Genomic DNA, 22,374 nt, shown 5'->3' with positions numbered 1-22,374 from the left:
GCAGGTTGGAGCACAAAAAGAAAATCACTGGTCAAAGCATGAGGGGCCAGCAGCAGAGCCTTGTAAAGAAGTTCATATTTATAGTAAATTTTGCTTATTAGTGTAAATGTTTGTGACGCAATCTCAGCAGAAGGCACGGTGCACTCGTCCTAAAGGACAAACCAGTACTCAAAACCTCAAAAACCCAGAGCACTCCTCTGCACTTGACAACCCAACAGTTCATTTCCTGCTTTCACGCACTCTTCCAGACATGAGGCTGAAAAAAAGGGAAAAGAATCAGGTGACTTTGAGTGGTCAAGCAGCAGATTTAAGCTAAAAACGCTGTTTTACGTCATTTTATCCATAAAGTTAAAAACAACACTCTTTACTTTAGTTATTACCATTCTGCACACGTAGCCATAACCCAGCCTTCACGGCCAGAAGCTCCCACTCCTGCATGGCGTCCTTCTGGAAACCATGAAGCCAGATCAGAGACAGAATGGTGGCCCACACTTCCTGGTTCACCTAATTCATTAACATCATGGAAAAGAATAAAAAACAAACAGGCATTAGAGGATAGAAAGTCTAAAATGGAGGGAAACCGTCCTGATGGCGGATGACATCACCAGTCTTGATGGGGAGTTATTAGGGAACAGCTGGTCGGCCATAGTGTCCCCTGTATAATACTAAACACACGTGATCAGGCTGATACATGGTCAGGCTTCGCAGTGAGGAGTGCAACTCAAAATCTGAGTCTGAATTAGGTGAAAAACACAGTGTATGCCTGGCTTTAAAGGGGCAATGCAGATTAAAATCTCCTGAGAACTAAACTACTAGTATCAAGTTCCTTACAGTGTTAGTGTCGTCGACTAAAACATCACTAAAAATGACAGCCTCCATTTTTCCAGCCAGAGTAGCTGCTGTGACACTCTAGGATTGTGGTGAGTGAAGGTGGATAATATACAGCACTGATCATCAACTGGTGGCCCGAGGGCCATATCAGGCCCCCAAAAGCTTCCTGTCCGGCCCCCAGAAGATCTTAAATTCAGAAAAGAAGGAAAAGAAGATGTTGTAGTTTTAAGAGAATCCTTTGGCTTTAAATGTCAGCTTGGCAGCTGGTAAATCCACCCCTAAAACAATAAATATTTAAATAGTTTTAAAATGACTTACCATTTGATCTGTTTTACAGAAATTCATTGGTCAGCCACTATTAGTGAATATTTTATTAAAAATGGGTGAAGAGTGGCAGAAATGTTGCAAAAATGGCCAGATAAAGAGGTGAAAAGAGGTTAGAGAGTGGCAAAACTGGGTGAAAAACATCACAATGGGTTGTGGAGTGGCACAAAGGGGACAAAAAATGGCAGGAAAAGTGATAAATACAGGTTAAAATGTGGCAAAAAAATTGGTAAAAGGAGAAAATGGCAAAGGGTATCAATAATTGGTTAAAGTGGCAAAAATGGTGCAAAACAAATGATGCACAGCGTTTAAAAATTAGCAGAAATGCAAAAATTGGCAGGAAAAGTGGTGATAAAAGGTTAAACTGACAAAAAAATGGTAAAAGAGGTTAAAATGTGGCAAAAAGTTTAAAAAATGTGTTAAAAGTGGCAAAAATGTGCAAAAAAACATATGAATAGGGGATAAAAAGCAGAAAAAATTGAAAATGAGAAGCACAAAGAGGATAAAACTTGCAGGAAGAGTGGTTAAAAAGGGGTTACAGAATGGCAGAAATTGGGCTAAAGATGCAAAAAGGGGGGAAAAGTATCAAAATTGGGTTAAAAGTGGAAAAAATAACAGAAAAATAGCCTGGCAAAGTAGTGAAAAGATGTTAAAGAGTGAAACACAGGGGCAATAATTGGTAGGAAAGTTGCAAAAAGAGGTTTAAGAGAGGCAAAATTGTTTTTAAGTGGCAAAAATGATCAAAAATGAATTAAAAAGGGTAGAAATGTTTCAGAAATGGCTGAATGAAGTAGTGAAAAGGGGTTAAAAAGTGTAAAAAATGAGTAAATAATGGTGCTAAATCACAACTGGGCAGGGAACCTTCTCTGGGTCTCCTTGTGGCCTGTTGCATTATAGATAATCGAGATAGATCTCACTGGTGATGCCTAAAAACATCCTGTGTTTAGAAAGATGATAAAAATAAGAATACAATAATATGTTAATCTGACTAAAATATTTATTTAATTTTGGTTTATTTGAAAGTCCGGCCCCCAGAGTCTCTGTCAAGACTAAATCTGGCCCTTGTGCAAATGTGGTTGATGACCCCTGATCTACAGACTTGTCACTCTCAGATGGCTAGTAGTAATGGCATTATGGCTAATAATCAAATGTGCCATGGAGAAACTTCATGGTACTTTTTAATTCCAAACTTCCAGCCTAACAGGTGCTGAAGGGCTTTAGGGCCTCTACTATTTTGCCTCCTTGTTTCTGACTCATTTTTCCCCGTAGACATAAATTTATTAAACTTTGTTAAATTTGTTTTGTTGTTTTGTTTGTTAAATTTATAAATTTTGTTTTAATGATTTGTTGCTTTATCTTTCATCGCCCCTGCTTTTTATCCAACCATGCTTCAAAACTAAGCTCCTATATAAGCAGGATTAATGCCTCCTTCAACAGTTACACACGAGGCAGGCTTCAGCTTCTCCACCTCTTCACTGGTTTTGCCGATGGCAGCAGCCAGAGCTGGAGCTAGGTCCCAGGATCCAGACGCCTTCTGGAGGGACACCAACTGGAGCAGAGTGTCCTTGGGGGGCTCGCTGGACTTTTCTAAGAGAATCAATGCAAAGATAAAACAATCAGTGTGGATTTTATTATTCATTTAAAGCATTCATTGAGTATTTTTACCTGCACACTAATAAACCAATCATGCTGATCCCTCATGTAAGCTGAAAACTCTGATACTGTTAGTCAGAAAAAGGCCATTATTGGATTATAAAAAATCAGATAAACACAAAGATTAAAACATGTAGCCAGGGAAAAAAAGAAGAATGGATAATTCCCAGTTTCTCCTGTATTCTACCTTGCCAATGAAGCAGTTTGATAAAGAGAATCATGATTCTGATCGTTATTAAACATGTTGAATAATACATACATGACATTTTTCAATAGTAGTGAACTCTTTATTATAAGGCTTTCAGACTGTAACCTTAACTCACCACTTAGCTGGGTTGGGTGGGCTTTAGGAGGATTTAAAGGTCCTTTGTTTTTTTTAGATGATCCCCTTATCTTACCCCAGGCATTAGAGAACCATCCGGAGATGCCACCAGATTTTTGCTCATAAAATGCTGAGAGAGAAATAAACACAGCCTGTGTCATACTTACACCAATAATTGTAGACCAAAAATGTAAAAAAATGTTTTTTAAAAGCCACACATGTGGCAGTAAGGTGAAATATCTCCATGTAGTCATAATACTCTTGTATTACTGCCACCAGGGGCTCTTAGTCAAAGCAGTAACAAAAGATGAAGCATAAAGCATTCCTGCCTCTAAATACTTCATGTGCTCGTTATAGACGTTACATTTCACAGCTGGCATGCTTGTTGTCCTCACTCCATCTGTTAAAGATGTCGTTCTAAATACAGGTGAATAAAGCTCCTGTAAAAAGTATTCACCCTCTTGTTTTTTTTTAACCTTTTACTGATTTGATCAATCACCAATATTATTGAGCTTAAAAAAACACTAAAGGAAAAAACTCTTCAATGTCAAAGTGAAAACAGATTTCTACAAAGGAATGTCAAATAAAACAAGTGACTGCATAAACAGTCACCCCTTTAAGTGAACACCTTCTTCAACACTCTAGTCCAGGGTGCCGAACTCAAGGCCCAGCGGCCAAATCTGGCCCTTGGTGCAGATTTACCCGGCCCACCAGATCAAGTCATATTTTAACTGGTATTTTAACTGGCACACCAGTATAAGGTCTGCAGATTTCCCCCACTATAAAAATGTGAACTTAACCTTGATGTTTTACAAAATCCTCAATGAGTCATAAAAATTAGAAATAGTAAAAAGTAGAAATAACTTGATTAAAAGTCAGGAACGTGGAAAAGAAATTTGTTTTCATTTCATATTTTAATGTTGTATCTCACAGTTATGACTCAAGGTTATGGTTTTAACTTTTTCTCTCATATTTTGAGTCACAATTTGAAATTTGAGGTAAAAGTTTGATCTTTTAAACTCATAATTTCTTATTTTATCTCACATTTTGACCATTAAAACTCATGATTTTAAATTGTATCTTACATTTTGACCATTAAAACTCATGATTTTGAATTGTATCTTACATTTTGACCATTAATCCTCATGATTTTGAAATGTATCTCATATTTTGACCGTTAAAACTCATGATTTTGAATTTTATCTCACATTTTGACCTTTTAAACTCATGATTTTGACTTTTTTCGAACATTTTGACATTTTCAACTCCTAATTTTGACTTTTATATCTTATTTTGACCTTTAAAACTAATGATAAAGAATTATATCTTATTGTTTTGACCATGAAAACTCGTGATTTGCAATTTTATCTCGTCTTTGGACCTTTAAAACACAAATCTGAATTTTATCCCATATTTGACTATTTAAACTCATGATTTTGACTTTAATCTCATAATTTTACAATCAAAAATCATGATATCAGCTTTCTATCTTATATTTCTGCCTTTTAAATACATTATTTAGACTTTAAATGTCATGTTTTTACCTTTTAAACCAACAAGTTTGGCTTTCTCCTCTCAGATTTTGAGCCTTTAGACTTATCATGTTGACTTTTTTAATAATTCATTTGTGGTGAAAGTGAGGCTGACATTTTATGGTTAAATATTGACCCTGTTAGGCCCCTAGGTTAGACCTAAATTCAGAATCCGGTCCCTGCTGGGATTGAGTTTGACACCCCTGGTCTAGTCAGTTGGTGCTAGTGGTCTCACAGTAATCAGTATTCCTGGCTACCATTACACCATGATGACAAAAGGACAGACCAAGCAACTCAGAGAAACGGTTATTAAAAGTATAAGTTAGGGGAAGGATATTCAAACATTTCCAGGGCGCAAAAAGAAATGAATGAATATGTCACATGTGTAAATCTGCCTAGATCAGGCCGTCCTCACAGACTGAGTGAGTGTGTAGCAATCATAGAACAGTTCTCTTTGCATCAATTTTTCCAAATCAAGACACTTAAAGAACTGCTTCACATTGTCGATTTAGACTGTTTCAAAGTACAAAACAGTACAGTTTTCAACATGCCATTAAAATATATGACTGATCACAATTAAGTATTAAAATTGATGAAGTGATGGTGATTAAAATGTCATCATTTGTCAGCTCTTCTTATGTTTATAACAGACTCACATTGTGGTTCACAACTGGCTGTTTCCATATAATCCACTGAGTCTAGCATCTCTCTAGCAACACCTCTGCTCAGACCTTTACATAAAAAACAAGATTAAGATACATCAGGTCATTTTAAAGGAAAATCTGACTAAACTAAACATTCATCTTTTCACTTTTTTACTTACAGTCATCACCATCGGATCCCAAACCTTCAAGTAAAAAAAAAGTTTCAATTTTCCACGAAATCATAAAATACTTCATTCCTGTCTTCATATCAAATGTTTTTACAACACTGATTTAAATTAAAGCTGCAAGCAGCGATGACAGGCCCTCGCTACCTGTTGCACATCGGGATGTGTTGTGACTGTGGGTATATGGCAACCGTCAGGTGCCAGCAACAAGGCGCGCTGCTTCCATGGGGATTGTGGGTTTGCAACACTCACAGTTTCACAGAAACAGAGGGGGAACCTCCTCATTAATTTCCAGAGCTTGCTGTTACTTTGGCAGTAAAACCACATGAGCATGAGGTATGAGCCCTGAAAATTTGGAACTCCAAAAAATGAACAAATCACTGAATGTCAGCTTCACAGCTCCTCTGTCTGTGCTGCTTGGCTCAGTTACTCTCTCTCTCTTTCTCTTTTGCATGCTTGCAGCCTCACTCCCTCTTCCTCTTGTTCACGCTCACTCCACAGGAGAAAAATGACTGAGTGGCTGAAAGCATTAACTGTTCTCAGATTGTTGCAATCATCAGTGTGGAAGATAGAGGAGAAAATACAGAGATATAGATGTGTACAAGTTTGTTTCATTATTATCTTCAATGCTTTGATATCTCCTCTCAGATTTTTTTACCATGTATTTATGGATGAACAGACAGATACAAGCAGTACTTTACTGCAAACCACGCACCCTCAGTATTTTATATTTCATGCCTGCGACACAAGCCGAGACTCCTCAGATTCCAACAGTATCCTTCTTGTCACTCTATGATCAAAACTCAAGGAGTATACAGCAGACAACCAGACCAAGCAACAATCCCATTTGATAATCAGAACAATAAATTTCATCCTAAGTTTAAAGTTTTTTTTTAATTAAAGGTTGTCCCAGTCAAATAAATCCACCTGTAGCTGATACCCCAATGTCTTCCCATCACTTTGACCCTTCAGAGCCTCACAGCTACAAAAACGTGGTCTTTGCTGCCATCTGGTGTGTCACTGAAGGTTTTGACCTTTATATTATACAATCCTGTAGCTGTAAAAAGAGGGTTTGGATTGACATGATGACACGGTTGAAACGCAGGATTCAGAATTGTCTATGCATACATGGAACTATTGATCACAGTCTAAAAGATCTTGACTACAGACACTTTATAATAAACCTAATTCTTTTATATCCAGACTGTTGCTCTCGCTAAATCATTCATTTTTGAAGATATTTTTCCAGTTCTTCTAGTTACCCCCACCTTTTTTTTCATGACTTTTAATGTTTTGCCACAGCGACAGAAGTGTAAAATAAACAGATATAGATGCATAAAATACAGAGGTACAGATGCGTACATGTTTGTTTCATTATTTTATTCAGTGTTTTTATATCTTATCTCATTTTGGCAATTTACCTTATATTCATGGATAGATAGAAGTATACTTTGTAATGTGTTGTTTGCTGTTTGGACCCTGTCCTTAAATATGGTGCAATGCTGTGTATCATCAAAAGATGGCAGCAAAGCCTTAATTTTGGTTCCATTAAGAGAGGACTGTTTTGAACATTTCCACATGGAAAATGACAAAAATAGACTTGCTTTTGTTTTACAATTTGGGTCCAAGAGATCCTGATATGACAGATATGCTGAAGCATTTTCAAACACCTAGGTAATATGAACTGCAGGGGATGATTTTTTGAAATATTGTAGGGGGCGCCACTGAGCCAAATAGCCACGCCCACCAACAATCATCCTATCAATCTTCTCGTTTCCTAATTTGGTATTTTTCTGCCAAGTTTCATGGCTTCGTAAGTTTTGTAAGCCTAGGATAAATCTACTTCCTTTTCATGGGGAAGAAAAATTCTCCGTGGCCACGCCCCTTTGAGTAATGAAAAATTTCTAAGGAAACTTTCACCTTCGACATGTCTTCTTACAATATCCCTAACATGATGGTGTTTGGATGAATTCCTCATGAGGAATTTTGAAAATTGTGAAGTCTGCAATGTGCTGCTTTTTGACCACAAAAATCAAAATGGTGGACTTCCTGTTTGTTTTGCAGTATGGGTCCAAGTGCTTTTTTGTAGAACTTAAAATGATGTAGAAGCTCAAGAATTTTGAAAATCCTAGGTTAAACCTGCTGCAGGGGCTGAATTTTCAAAAAACTGTAGGGGGCGCCACTGAGCATAAAAGCCAGGCCCACCAAAAATTATATTATCAATCATCTCATGTTGCTACTGAGTATTTTCCTGCCAAGTTTCATGGATTTACAAGTTTTGTAGGCCCTAGATAATTCTACTTCCTGTTACGTGGCGAAAGAAAAATTCTCACCACCACACCGTTTTAGGTAAGGACTCTTGACCTTCAAATCTGAGTAATAACAACCTTGAAGGATGTCCCTGGGCTAATTTCAGCAGGATTTGGCCAATCTTGTAATAAATGGAAATTTTTTTAGTGAGCACCAGCCACTTTTATCACATAATGAGGCATTTCAATTCAAGGGACCGCCATGGCCACGCCTTTCGCCTAATGAGAAATTCCGTGAATACTTTTGACCGAAGACATCTCTTCGTGCTCTCCACCAAAGAAGAAGTAGTTTGGATGAATGCCCTTGGACAAGTTCATTCAAATACAACCCCTAAAATATTCCTCGTTTTACCAAAAAATTCAAAATGGCCGACTTCCTGTTTGACTTACAATATGGGTCCAAGAGGATTTTTCCTGACATGACGCATCTGCCCACACATGTTTCGAAATCCTAGGTCAAACCTGCTGAGGGGGGGCTGAATCTTTGAAATTTTCTAGGGGGTACCATTGAGCCTACTGGCCACGCCCACCCTAAAAACATCACTGCAATTATCTCAGCATGCTAATGAGACTGTTTTGCCAGGTTTTATTGCTCTACATGTCACAAGCCCCTGAGAATTCTACTTCCTGTTTCATCCAATCTGACCATATAAATGGGTGCAGGCCATGACCGTCAATATACCTGACCAATATGAATCCAATCGGGCAATGCACGGCTGAGTAATAAACTACTTCCTGTTTACCAGAATCTTATGCAAATTTGAGGGCTCGCCATGGCCACACCTTTCGACTAATGAGAAAACCCCGAATAACTTTTCATCGTCCATGTCTCATGTAGCTCTGTGCCAAAGTACAAGTTGATCTGATGAAATCCCTCGAACGAGTTCGTTCAGTTATGACCCCTGGAAAAGGCCAAAAACAGCCCCGTTTTTGCTTATTTATTCAAAATGGCGGATTTTCTGTTGGAGATAGAGTGTGGGCCCAAGAGGCTTTTTTGTAGATCTCCCCAAGCCGCACCTGCACACAAAATTTGATGAATCTATGACAAAGTCAAAGGAAGGGGCTTTAACTTTGAAAACTGTTAGGGGGCGCTATTTTTGCAATTCTGAATTTTCATGTTGGAGACCATAAAAATATCAAAATTTTCGCGAGACCGGATGTACGCAAAGTTTCCTGCAAATTCATAAATGTTAAGGGCCTCAAAATGCCATGCAATGACGGCAAATGATATGTTGAATAATCCTAGCAGATACAATTAGGTCCTCGCACCACTCGGTGCTCGGGCCCTAAATATGCCCAGGTTGAACATTTCTGAATGTAAATGTTACATGACCATGCTTTTCACTTTTTTACTTACAGCAAAGAGGACTGAGAAAAAAATCTGCAAGTCAAAAAAAAAAAAGACATGTTTCAGTTTTCCATGAAATCATAAAACACTTCATTCTTGTCTTCATATCAAATGCTGTTACAACACTGATTTAAAATATACCTAGGCTGAACATTTCTGAATGTAAATGTTACATGATCATGCTTTCCTACACTACTGCTCTCTATGATAGCTGACACTTTGGTCTACAGTGAAGGCACTGTACTACTCACTCGTTCCCAATCCGGCTGTTGGAACATGTCTGCGCACCAGCGGCCCTTGTATTGCCTCGCCATCGCCTTTGTTGACAGCAACAAAGGCGGTGAAGGCACTGCTCACTCCTGACTGCACGCTGAGCTCCACCACTTTCCTCTTCACACTTTCATCCTGCTGGTCTTCAGACTCTCGAACCTTCATCTCCATGGATCGAATCAGAGCGCGAGCAGCCAACCTGTGGACTGTTAGTCTACAGAAAAGATAGAGATGACAAAACATTTGTATGCAGACGTGAAATACTGCAGTAACCCTTTAATTCTGAACCAGCCTCTCAGATCAGAGAGAGGTGGGTTCTTAAAAACAGTGTTTAGATGTGTTGAGATTTGCAGCAGTGGGTTTATTGCTGTTTTGAGTTTGGTGAAACGATTATTCAGTTTGTTTTTGTTTCCATTTCTTTTCAGCTTTTGTATCTGTAGTTTAGAAGCTTCTTTTGTGATCTTTTTTTATTTTAACAGCACTTTGACACCTTGAGGTTGGTGGGACTCCAGAGCAGTGTTAATTTCGTTGACTGAAACTCAGACTAAAAATGTTCGTCGACAGCCATTTTTTTCCCGACAAAAACTAGACAAAAACTAACAAAAATAGATCTATGATGACTAAAACTAGACTAAAACTAACAAAAAATTATCTGTGATGACTAAAACTGACAAAAACTAAGTTTAGTTTTTATCAAGATGACAAAAACTAGACTAAAACTTACAAAATAGATCTGTGATGACTAAAACTGACAAAAACTAAGTTTAGTTTTCATCAAGATGACTAAAACTAGACTAGAATGTAATTTAGTTTTCGTCGGACATTCAAAACCTGTGATATTTCTCCACTGTGGGTAAATCTGTCTAAAAACAACACATCTGTATCTATTCTGCCTCTCAGCTGTAGAGAGCAGGGACCCCAGGTTAGACAGAGAACACACTACCATGATTTGGAACCAGATTTAGACCAGAAAATAAATGCTTGGACTAGAAGTAAAGACTAAAATGAGACTGATTTCAGTGATCCAATGAGTCGTGAGACACAATACCAAAAACAAAAATGACACTAAAATCCATTGTGCATAATAATGTGGAACGGGGTGTAGTTAATGAGTCACTTTCTTTCACCAACACCTCTTTTCATCTTGCTTTCCTTCATCCCTCACTGGCTGCAGCATAGACACATATGTACGGGCTGTATGAGATAAAAACATCTATTTTACCCAGCATCCTCTGCAGGTGTCAGACTGAAGTGAAACTGGTTCTGCACGGGCTGACCAGCCAAAGTGTACTTCACTGTTACAGAGCCCTCTGCTGCCTCTGGAATCTGAACAGGATCACACATTTAAAAACCTCATTAGACAAAAACTAATCATTTCACAGCCATACCATAGGCTCTACCTGTCCGGTGAGCTGGGCATAAATCAGCGACCTTTGACCCTGATATACTGCTGTGACTGGTGGAGAGAGGACAGAGACAGACACACCATCCGGCAGGTCCCAGGTGACTGAGACGTCGATCACAGACGGCTGCAGAGCGTATCGCAGCGACTGCATCACCTGGTTGGGAAAAATGAGTTGGAACCACAAATTCAATCCAAATATATCCTTAGTTCTATTTTTAGAACTTGACAGTTGATATTTTTATCTGACTTTAGGCTGCATCCTGTCGGTGCCTGTGATGAACTGAGCGTGACCTCCTCCTTCCTTGGCCAGCCCATTCACAAGAGCAGAGCTGGCCCCTTCCCGATCCCGAAAGAGAAACATCTGCAATGCAGTCGTTTTTCTGTGAGCACAGACAGCAGGAAAAGATGGGACGTGTTCTGTGAATGGGGTTTGTAGAAATGCTCTGGTTTTACCTGTGTAAACTGGAATTCCTCTTCACCAGATCGATGATTCTTTTTGTGTCCCACACTTCTCCGTAAAGACAAAGAGCTGGTGAACAGAATGTACATGTCACTTAAAGCAGTGTCCCCAACCTTTTTTCCTTAGGGCCTTGTAGCACCCTATAATGTAATAATTTCCTGAAAATGTAATAAAATTTGCACTTAACTCAATTGAAAATGAAATAAAACCCAATAATGTAATAACTTCACCAATAATGTAATAAAATATCCTGACTGATATTGTCTGATAATGTAATACTTGACAGATAATGTAATAAATACGTTCATTTTCAGTCTAGAGTTCTACATTTTGTGTTTTAAGAATCTAAGAACGTTATCTACACTGGATTTGAAACAACAGAATGACTATTGGGTAAAATTGCAGACCTTGAGGACCACACAGCCATATGCACATGTGCAAATACTCAGGGACATGCAACTACATCCTGGTCTTACTGAGTGGGTGATGGACTGACCTCCTTGGGAGACCCTAAGAAGGGGTTCAAGCAGGAAAACTGTTTCACTCTTTCATCCGCTCATTCATCAGCAATCACTCACTCACCTGTCTCCCTTTTCTCACACCTGTTCCTGCTCTAGTAATCAGCTGGGTATGGGCGTCTACTCACTTAAGCTCTGAGCCAATCCCCTCAGTCATTACTTTTCTCAATCCAATCATCCTGCAGCTGCCATAATTGAAAAATCCATTTTCTCTCCTCCACAGTCAGTGGTGACCACTGCAATGATCTCAATGACTTTTATCTGAGATTTGAAACACAGGAATTTTCTTCGGGATGTGCTTATATTTTAAAATCTATTTCAACTACTGGTTTGTGCACTAGGTTAACAGTCGATGCCTTTAAAATCAGGCCACTTTTCAGTGGGGTTCACAAAAATAAATCTGCTGCTCCAGATGGCATCTCTGCTTTTCTCTTATAGGCTCTATTTTCAGTAGACCAGGTGCAGGCGCGGCGCACCTGCCCTGTGCAGCGTCGCACCAACGGGTGTGTCCAGGGCATTTTGCAATTTGCGCACGGCGCTGTCCGGCGAAGTGTGGCCTCAGCCTCCGTCCCTCCCACTGGCGCAAGTGGCAAAGAGGGAGGAGAGAAGGCGTGAGTGGGTTTCACATAGCCGAGTGTAATCTTCACCAATCAAATGAACGCCTCTCCTCGCCTTAAATGCGCTGCGGCCAAGGCGCAGTGCCAATTTCACCTCGCCACCACCATGGACGAAGACAGCAGCAGCAGCTCCAGGCGGTCAAACTTCTCCCAGGAGGAAACTGATGTGTTGGTCCGGGAGTATCAAACTCGCAGTACCAGAATATATGGTAATGCTAACAGACCTCCACGGGCTGATGATGCAAAAACTGCCTGGGAGGAAGTTACTAATATTGTCAATCAAGTTTGCCCAGATATTCTGAGAACCGCTGCCCAATGTAAACAACGGTTCACTGATGCAAGGAGAAAGGTAAAAAAAAATAGCTGTCAGAGCAAAGAGGGCACACAGTGGCCACCGGGCTGCGTATCAGAGGCCACGATGCGCGTCACCGTGTGGACCACCTCGTGGGACAGATGTAATCTGTTCCTGTGTCATGAATAGGAGTACAAAATGAAGTGACAATTACATTAAACACAGCAGCAGGCTAATCCAGGCATCATGCTTGTGATCCACCTGCATTCCTGCTCTGTCATCGCCAAATAGGAGAACCTTTGGTGATATATTCTCTCCCGGTATCTCCTCCTCATCCTCCTTGCAATAATGTACTCCATCTTTTTAGATCACGTTAAGAATAAAGATTAAAACAGAGAAATATGGGCAATCACAGCTAAATCCTTAAACACCGACTGACTTACATTTATTCAGCGAGCGTCTCTCTTTTTTCTTTTCTTTTGAATTTCATGAGATGAGAGGAGCCGGATATATACTCCGTATCGGATGCCGTGGCTGTTTGTGGTTGGCTGAGAGATATGAACTCGCTAGTTTTTATCACTCCCAGTTGCCATCAGGTTGAGTTTCAGTTACGGCGTGACAAACATCTTTGATCTGACATCAGATGTGACGGGACAATTTATATAGATACAAATGTATATGCTGGTTCAGAGGGTTACATTAAATAGTGGTTGCTGTGATTGTTTATTGCATTGAAATGTTCCTGACACACTGGAAACCTGCCTGGTTTTGAGGTTTTGTGACGTGCGCACTGCGCGCCTGTCAACCAAATTACCACTACACCAGGCGCCGCCGCGCGAGAATAGACCAGGTTGGAGCTGGCGGGCTTTCAGCGTACCTTCCACACAGTGTTTTGGCACGAAAGTCTGCACCAAGCTGAATCTGTTGACACCTCCCCTGGTGCGCCACACACCCATCTCGGCGTAGCCCGGTCCACCAAATTGCCAAATTGGCTACACAGTGGTGCACGGACGAAATTACCACTGTGCGGGGTGCACCACGCACCCTGCACTGCACCACGAAAATAGAGCCCAAAGACTTTTTCAGAAGAGCTCACCAGCCTGGTGCCCTGTCTTCCAGCAGTCTGTAGATCAGCACCACAGTCCCTACACTCTGGAAAAAATCAACTATTATTCCTGTACCCAAGAAGCCCTGTCCATCTGTTCACAATGGTTTTAGACCAGTGGCTTCAACTTCTGTAGTTATGAAATGCTTTGAAAAATATATTGTGTCCATTTTAAAATCAGAGATTAATTCTGTCCTAGATCCTTTGCAGTTTGCTTACAGGTGAGGTGAGGGCGGGTACAGATGACGCTTAACGGCATGACCCACCTTTCACACCTGAAGACCCAAAGGCCTATGCACGCCTTTTTATTTATCGATTTTAGTTCAGCTTTTAACACACTACAGCCTCATTTACTGATTCAATTAATTCAACTGTCAGTAAACGCTTTTATTATTTAGTGGTTCTGTTCTGTCTTAACTAATAAAACTCAAAATGTCCGAGTTAATAACACCATCTCTGACTCAAAAAGCATCAGCACAGGCGTACCTCAGGGCTGTGTGAGCTCACCTGTCCTTTTTACCATCTATACCAATGACTGCACCAGCAGCTTCCATGGAAACCATGTTTTTAAGTTCTCAGATGATACTGCCATCCTCAGCCTCCTGTTCAAAGACTCAGATCCTCACTGTACTTTAATGAGGTGCAGTCGTTGTCCGCTGGTGTGATGTTAATCATCTCACCATAAATGTACAAAAGAACGAGGGGATGGAGTGTTTTTGTTTTATCAGGCTGTTTTAGAGAGCATTATTAGGTATGGGATGTCAGCCTGGTACGGTAATCTCTCTGTCCAGTTAAAATCTGAACTCGTCTGGTGCAGACCGCCATGAAGGTTGTAGGGAGGACTGAATACTTTTCTCTGCAGTCCCTGTATGAACAGTCTGTTATCAGGCAAGCGCAGCGAGCTTTATCTGATCCTTCTCACATCCTTCACCCTGAGTATGAACTCCTTCCATCTGGTAGGAGATACAGAGTCCCCAAATGTAAACTGAACCACTTTAAAAACTCGTTCGTGCCCACCTCAATTAGGGTTTTGAATAATGTTTCATGAGGATGTAGCCGGATTTTTCAAAAACGTCATGGTGTTATCTTGTTTATCTTTTTAACTATTTCTATGAGAGTCTTGTGTAATATGTGTGGGTTATGTGACTGTGTCTTTGTTCTGTCTATTACTTCTGTGTTATTAATTGGCAGTTTCATCGGTGCAGCTCTTGGAGTCCAAGACAGATTTCCCTAAGGGGACAATAAAGTGTATCGTATCGTATCGTATCGTGACCCTCCTCCTCCCCAGCTACCTCCATTACATCTAATCCATGTTCAGGTTCAAGCTCCTCTCTGCATCCTTTCATCGCTACTTCCAAGTAGAGCCTGACCGATATGAGATTTTTGGGGCCGATGCCGATGCCGATATTGGGGAAAAAAAAAAAGCCACTATCCAATATATTTGCCGATATCTGAAATAGGAACATTGATATACACAGGATATATACTGTACATGAACACAAATGTGGACATGTGAATAACCAGTTGCATTTATCTTTGTTTTTTTTTCACAAAGATGCAACTTAGACAACATTAAAATGCTGTATAATAGTCTTATACTGTGGCTGTGGACCATATTAGACAGGAAAATGATAAATGGAGAGAATGCTTTTATTTTGAAAAGTTCCCAACACACTTCCTCTATACGCTGAATCAAGTCGATTTGAGGACAGGGCTTTGAGAGCAGGGAGATGCGGCTGACATGCAGAAAACTCGCGCCCTGTGTGAAAGCCGCACCGGCAGGAACCGGAGCTGACACGCGTGGCACACGCAAGCCACAAAACACGATCCCAGTCTGAAACGGGCGTTAGTCCTCTACTCTGCTGCATTCGAACGGCGCGAGGACGAGGCTGCCTGTGAGTGCTTAGAGACGGAGGGGGGCCCACGGCAGCAGCACTGCTCAGTGAGAAGAGCAACGATACGTGCTTTCACGTCAAAGTCTCCAAAACTCTCCAGTAACACCAGAAAAAGGGGCTAGATTTGTCGCTTGTTGCTTTTTTGAAAAAGAGTCGCCAGAGGGGTCTGAAAACTCGCTAAATATAGCGATGAAGTCACTGATTTGGCAACACTGAGTGAGGGAGAGCTGCTGCTGCAGTCCGCGTCTGAGGGGGAGGGGACAGGCTCTCGGGCTGAGTCCAGCATGGAGACCCAACACAGAGCGACAGGAGCAGAGACAATCCACGCAAAAAAAAGTTAATAAATCGGCTACATTTTGGCCGATGTTGATTAATCTGTGAAACGCTATAATCAGACCGACTAATCGGCCCACAGATAAATTGGTCGGGCTCTACTTCCAAGCATCTCATCAGTGTCTGGGTCAAGCCTCCTCAGAAATCTGCTCCTCAGAAGTTTCTTACTCATCTTATCCTACTCCTTCCACCACCACCAGTGTCTAGACTCCATGGGGGGGCATCCCATCCTGCTGTCCGCCTTCCCCTTCAACTTCACGATGGAGTCTATTCGCCAAAGACATTTCAGTTTCAAACATTTCCAAACTTGTAAAATAAGTCGTTGTTAAACTCGTATGAAGCCTCTCCTGATTGAAATATACATAAAAGAAAAAAACTCAGTCCTCTCCATAACAATGACCTGCACAGTCAGGATCTGAGTGGGTCAGAACGCAGAGATACCAGTGAAGTTAAAAAGGAGGATGCTCTGTGTAAATGACTGAATAGTGTATTAATGTTTCTAGCATTTAATGCTGGATTTGTTTAGCATGTTTGATCTGTTTCTGTGTGTGTGTGTGTGTGTGTGTGTGTGTTTACTTGTCGAGGTTGATTGTCAATGCAGGCTTGGCTGTAGATATGTTTCAGGGGCTCATAGATCTCTGTTCCTCCCAGGTCAGCCTTCATCTCTCCAACTTTCTTCAAAGCCTCTTGCATGCTCTCTTGGCTGTACTCCACACTCTTCCTGCCATCACATCAACAAAATATCAAACCAGAGCACACAAACATGTGGACACATTTACACCAAAGACAGGAGCAGTTTAGTTTGACTGATTTATAAGGAGTGACTTACGGGAAGATGTGTTTATAGCTGCTACCAAAACTATAGATGTTGAAATAGCAGCCCACTGGTAAGCTCTTCAACAAGAGGAGTAGAGTATCCTTCAGGGGGAGGAAGAACAGGGTCTGAAAGTCTGACAGTTTTACAATGTGACCGTTTGGTTGTTTAGGGTTAATCCTCACAAAATGTTTGACATAAATTAGATAAATAATATATATATGACAAATAAAAGTAACAAGCATAATTATGAATTATCATTATTAATATAACTCTGAAAATATAATAATTTTAATCATTTTAATAATAATAAATAATTCTTTTTTCAATTATATAATAATAATAATAACAATAATAATAATAATAATAATAGTAATTTAATTAATTTATAATAAAATAACAGTCAGTAATAATGAAATACTATCTATATTATATTATCTTTATACCATATACTATATAGATACTATTATTTTATTACCTCGGCAGAGGAGGTTATGTGATCAGCAGGGTTTGTTTGTTTGTTAGTTTGTTTTTTACTTTGTTTGTTAGCAACATAACTCAAAAACTTATGGACGGCTTTGGATGAAATTTTCAGGAAATGTCAGTAATGGCATAAGGAAGAACTGATTAGATTTTGGGATCGATCCGGATCACCGTCTGGATCCAGTAATTTTTTAAACCAATACTACTACTGCTACTAATTATTATTATTATCTTTATCATTATATGAATGATTATTTTATAACAACAACATGTATAATAATAAATTATTATATATATATAATATATATAATAATAAATTATTATATATAATATATAAATATTCTTATTAAAACTGTTGTCGTTATAATAAAATAATAATGATAAAAATCATTACTATATCATCATTAATATGATTAATATTTGAGTTATTTTATTTCAATGACAACAGTTATAATAATAATAATTATTATTATTGTTATCTTATTTTCATTTATAATTACAACAACAACAATAATAATAATAATAATAATAATAATAAGAAGAAGAAGAAGAAGAAGAATTTCTACTATTATTATTATCATTAAAAACCCTTAAGGAAGGATGTGGGCATTTTACACCCTTTTTATTCATCATTTCAATGTTAGCTGTGTTCATGTTTATTGCATTGGTTGTAAACTATTACATTTTTTTTGATCATGTTATTTCTATTTCAGCTCCTACAGTTAGTCTAAAATACAAAATATGCCCCATTTAAACCCATTCAAACTGTTATTTTTGACCTTTCTTCCCAGAATAATACATGTTTATCATATCTGGGTGTCTGTCTGGGCTTTTTTAACCATTTTTACTACTCTCCACCAGATGGCGTCATTTTGACCATATTTAGCATAATAATGCATAAAAACCAGTGATGCTGCAAAGTTGCAGCTGAAAAATATCTCCATGAAAATAGAATAAAATATTGTTTGATGGTTTTTGTAGCAGATGAAAAGTGCATAGCAGCTTAAGAGAGAGTGTGTGACAAAAGAGAATCCCAGGCTGTAATAATTCAACACAAATAATTACTCTGCATGTAGTATTTCAGAATAGTACATTTTTCTGGGTTTTTCATGGAAAGACATGGTGGTATCATTAAAAAAAATGGCATTCAAAGGATTAATATCTTAAAAATTAATAAATATTTGATAACAATAATTAGGTCAATTTTAGGTGAAAAAAATACTCAATAAAAGCAGAATAAAGTATAAATGTGTATTTTTATAGCTGCCATAAACACAGCTACTAATATTCAAAAAATCCCTGAGGGTTAAAATGATCATATTTATATTTTCATTATCATTAATTATTGTTGTTAACATAATTATTATAGTTACACTGCTGCTATTAATAATAACAACAATAAAAACAATCCCAATAACAATAATAATAATAATAATAATATAAATAAATTAACAATAATTACAGTAACAATAATAAATAAATAGTATTTTCTGTGGCTCAGACACAACCATGTAGGAGATACAACCAGTTGCTGCTTACTTTCTTGTTGCAAGGTCAGCAGGAAGAAACGATCATCCTACTGTGCACGTTTACTCCTTAACTGGAATTAATGTACATGTAAACGTACTTATGGTGAAAGAAACACTTTAAATATTATAAAATAATATTATCAATACCTTGGCACTGTCAATGCGACTCTGAGAATTCTTTGTGTCCATGGAACAACCCATACTCCCAGAACGATCCAGTAAGAACACAAATTCTCCACATGAAGCGACAGAAGACATGAGAGCCTGGGGAAACTCAGGGTACAGACTCAGCATCACTGCAGGATCACCCATCACAGTTCCTGAGACACAACAAACATCACATCTGGCTTTTACTGGTTATTCCAGCATCTACAGCTGCATCTAAAAAATACAACAAGATCAGAGCTGTCCATAGTTTACTTTGTCTCATAAAAAATGAAATATTTCAAACTTTTTTACGTTTTGATGACTAAGGCTTACAGCTCAGCTTTTCAGTTCCATGGTCAGTGATGGTTTATGGTACCACTGTGCTTCATCAAGTCCAGAGTCAACGCTGTCAGCCAGCTACCAGGAGATTTTAGAGCACGTTATTCTTCCAGCTGATCTCCTTCTTCAGCAGGACCTGACCTGTCCACAGTGAGGCCAGGACTACCAGAAACTGGTTTACTGACCATGGTGATACTGTGTTTGACTGGCCAGCCAACTGGTCTGACCTGACCCCACAGAGAAGCTCTGGGGAAATGCCAAGAGGAAGATGAGAGACGAGGCGAAGGCTGCTATCAGAGAACCTGGGCCTCATAACACCCCAGCAGTGCCACGGACTGATTGGCTCTACGCAGCGTTGCATAGATGCAGTGATCTGACATGTCTACAGTCGCCATGGTTACTGTTACGCAGTTCTCTACGGAGTTTACTCCTCGGTAGCGGCTACGTCATGTGTTTTCTTGCTCTGATTGGCCCGACTTTCATCCAATCACCCTCTGAGTTTTTTTTAAAAAGGCTCTGCTCTTTCCCAAACACTGTCTATGAGAGGTTTACCAGATGGATGTGTGAAACAAATCCATCTGGCCTGCCAGTTTAGCCAAGAGCAGGATAAAAGCATAAAATAGGCAAAAAAGGGATGAGCGTGGGAAAAATGGGCTAAAAGCAGTAAAAATGGATTAAAAGTGGCAAAAAGGGAAAAAAAATACAAATAAGGGAAATGGAAATACACAGACAATAAAGGTTGACAATTAAAGCCTACTGTTTAAGCCTGGAAACAAACTGATTTAAGTAACTTGCAATGGAGGTCAAAGTTTCTGTTTTCTAAGGTTTTCTGGGAATAATGTTCAAATAAAGACATAAAAGAGCCAGATGTGGCTCAGGAGCCAGGCGGTGAGCATCACTGTACTAATATTTAAAGATAGTGGATTTTTTATTTTTGTGAGCTGTGAGTCAAAATCATCAACATTAAAACAAAAAAGCCTTGAATATTCCACTCTGTAATGATGAGTCCAGAATAAATGGAAGTTTCGATTCTTGAATTAGATCACAATAAAAGAAACATTTTCCTGATTTCTTAGATGTACTTGTGTCACTCATCTGAAGGAGGCTGAGGATAGCGAACCTTGTAAAATAGGAACTCACCAGGTTTAGCAGAGGCCTCTCCTGCCTCCACCACAGCAGTGGGCTGGTGGGCATCTTTGTAATAAATCAGCAGCTCAACATCTCTGTCAAACTGGTGTCCAGCAGCCAACTTGGTCTAAAGGTCAAAAAGACATTTAAAAACATGATAACTTGCTCTAAGAATGAGAAACCATCACAGTCTCAGACACACTGGTGCTCCGGCTACCGTGGCTTGGGTTTGATCCGAGGTGAGATACTGAAGAGGCTCGAGGGAACAGTTGGACTCGATCTTAGACACCGGACGAGGAGAGGACACCCGGGCACAGAAAGACAGACTGTAGGGCACCTTAGAGGCTGGAATCGAGGTCACACGAACGACACTGTCTGTGGGACCTCCACTTTCTGTGGACAAGTCAGAAAAGCTCAACTTAGATACTAGTCACAGTTAAACACAAGAAAAACAAAACTCCACAGTCGGGCCTACAGCCTTGTTGGCAGCATTTAGCCACAGATGTGCTTTAGTGTAAATGGTAATGTAGCTTTAGAGCAGACACAAACATAGAGATATCATCATTGTGAAGTAATGTATCCACATTGATAAGAGCAGGCATACAGTACCTATAACATTATTATAAAATTATTATAATACAGAGATTATTCACCGCCCTTTCATTGATTTTATAAATCAGTCATGGTCTATCTGATTTAACTTTTAGACAAAAACAAAAAAACTCTTCAATGTCAAAGTGAAAACAGATTTTTACAAAGTAATGTCCATTAAATTATAATATTTAAGGTAAAATAACTGCTAGAGTGCAGTGAGTGTGCCTCAAGTGATTGTAGTATAAAGACACCTGCATCTGGAAGGCCCAGTCACTGGTTAATCAGTATTCCTGGCTACCATTACACCGTGAAGACAAAAGAACACGCCAAGCAAATCAGAGAAAAGCTATTAAAAAGTCTAAGTCAGGGGACGGATATACAAAAAATCCACTGTCCTGAACATCCCCCAGAGTTCAGTTAGATCATCATGAAGAAATGAAGGAATATGTCACATGTGTAAATCTGCCTAGATCAGACCGTCCTCACTAACTGAGTGGGCGTGCAAGAAGGAGACTAGTGAGAGAGGACACCAAGACACCTATGACTACTCTGAAGGAGCTCCAAGCTTCAGCAGCTGAGATGGAGAGACTCTGCAGACAACAACTGTTGGCCGGGTTCTTCACCAGTCAGAGCTTTATGGGAGAGTGGCAAAGAGAAAGACACTGTTGAAGAAAACTCAGATTCAGTCTGGACTAGAGTTCACCAGAAGGACTGTGGGAGACTCCATGGTCAAGAGGAAGAAAGGTCTTTGGTCTGCTGAGACCACATCACCACAGAGACACCTCCCTACTGTGAAGTGCGGTGGTGGCAGCATCATGTCGTGGGTATGCTTCTTGGCAGCCGGCCCTGGAAGGCTTGTAGAGATAGACGGTAAAATTAATGTGGCAAAATAAAGGACAATCCTGGAGGACAATTTTATCCAGTCTGCAACAGACAGCAGCTTGGAAGAAGTTTATTTTTCAGCTTGACAATGATCTGTAGCATTCAGCGAAAGCTGCACAGGAATGGTTTAGAGACAACAAGGAGAATGTTCTGGAGAGGCCGAGTCAAAGACCATTTTCTAATAGACAATTTGTGGCTGGACTTGGAAAGGGCTGTTCATGCCCAGTCCCTGTGTGACCTGACAGAGGATGAGCAGTTTAGCAGAGAAGAATGGATTAAAACTGCAGTGTCCAGATTAGAGCTGTGCAATTAATCGAAAAGCTCTAAAATTATACAAATATTTACAGAACAAACAGAGTCAGAGCTTGGGGTTGGAATAATCGTTCGTTAATCTTTATGGAGGTAAAAAGGTTAA

General features: G+C 39.5%; 1 pseudogene; it reads right to left on the bottom strand.

Annotated features, from left to right (window-relative positions):
• Positions 1–2,551: 2,551 nt before the first annotated feature.
• The window catches only part of LOC121524217, a 29,175-nt pseudogene continuing 9,352 nt past the window's right edge, over positions 2,552–22,374 (bottom strand).

The sequence above is a fragment of the Cheilinus undulatus genome, linkage group 16 (assembly GCF_018320785.1).
Source record: "Cheilinus undulatus linkage group 16, ASM1832078v1, whole genome shotgun sequence".
Taxonomy (NCBI): domain Eukaryota; kingdom Metazoa; phylum Chordata; class Actinopteri; order Labriformes; family Labridae; genus Cheilinus; species Cheilinus undulatus.
Note: the sequence above shows the minus strand (reverse complement) of the source record. Positions and strands in the feature narration are given on the sequence as shown.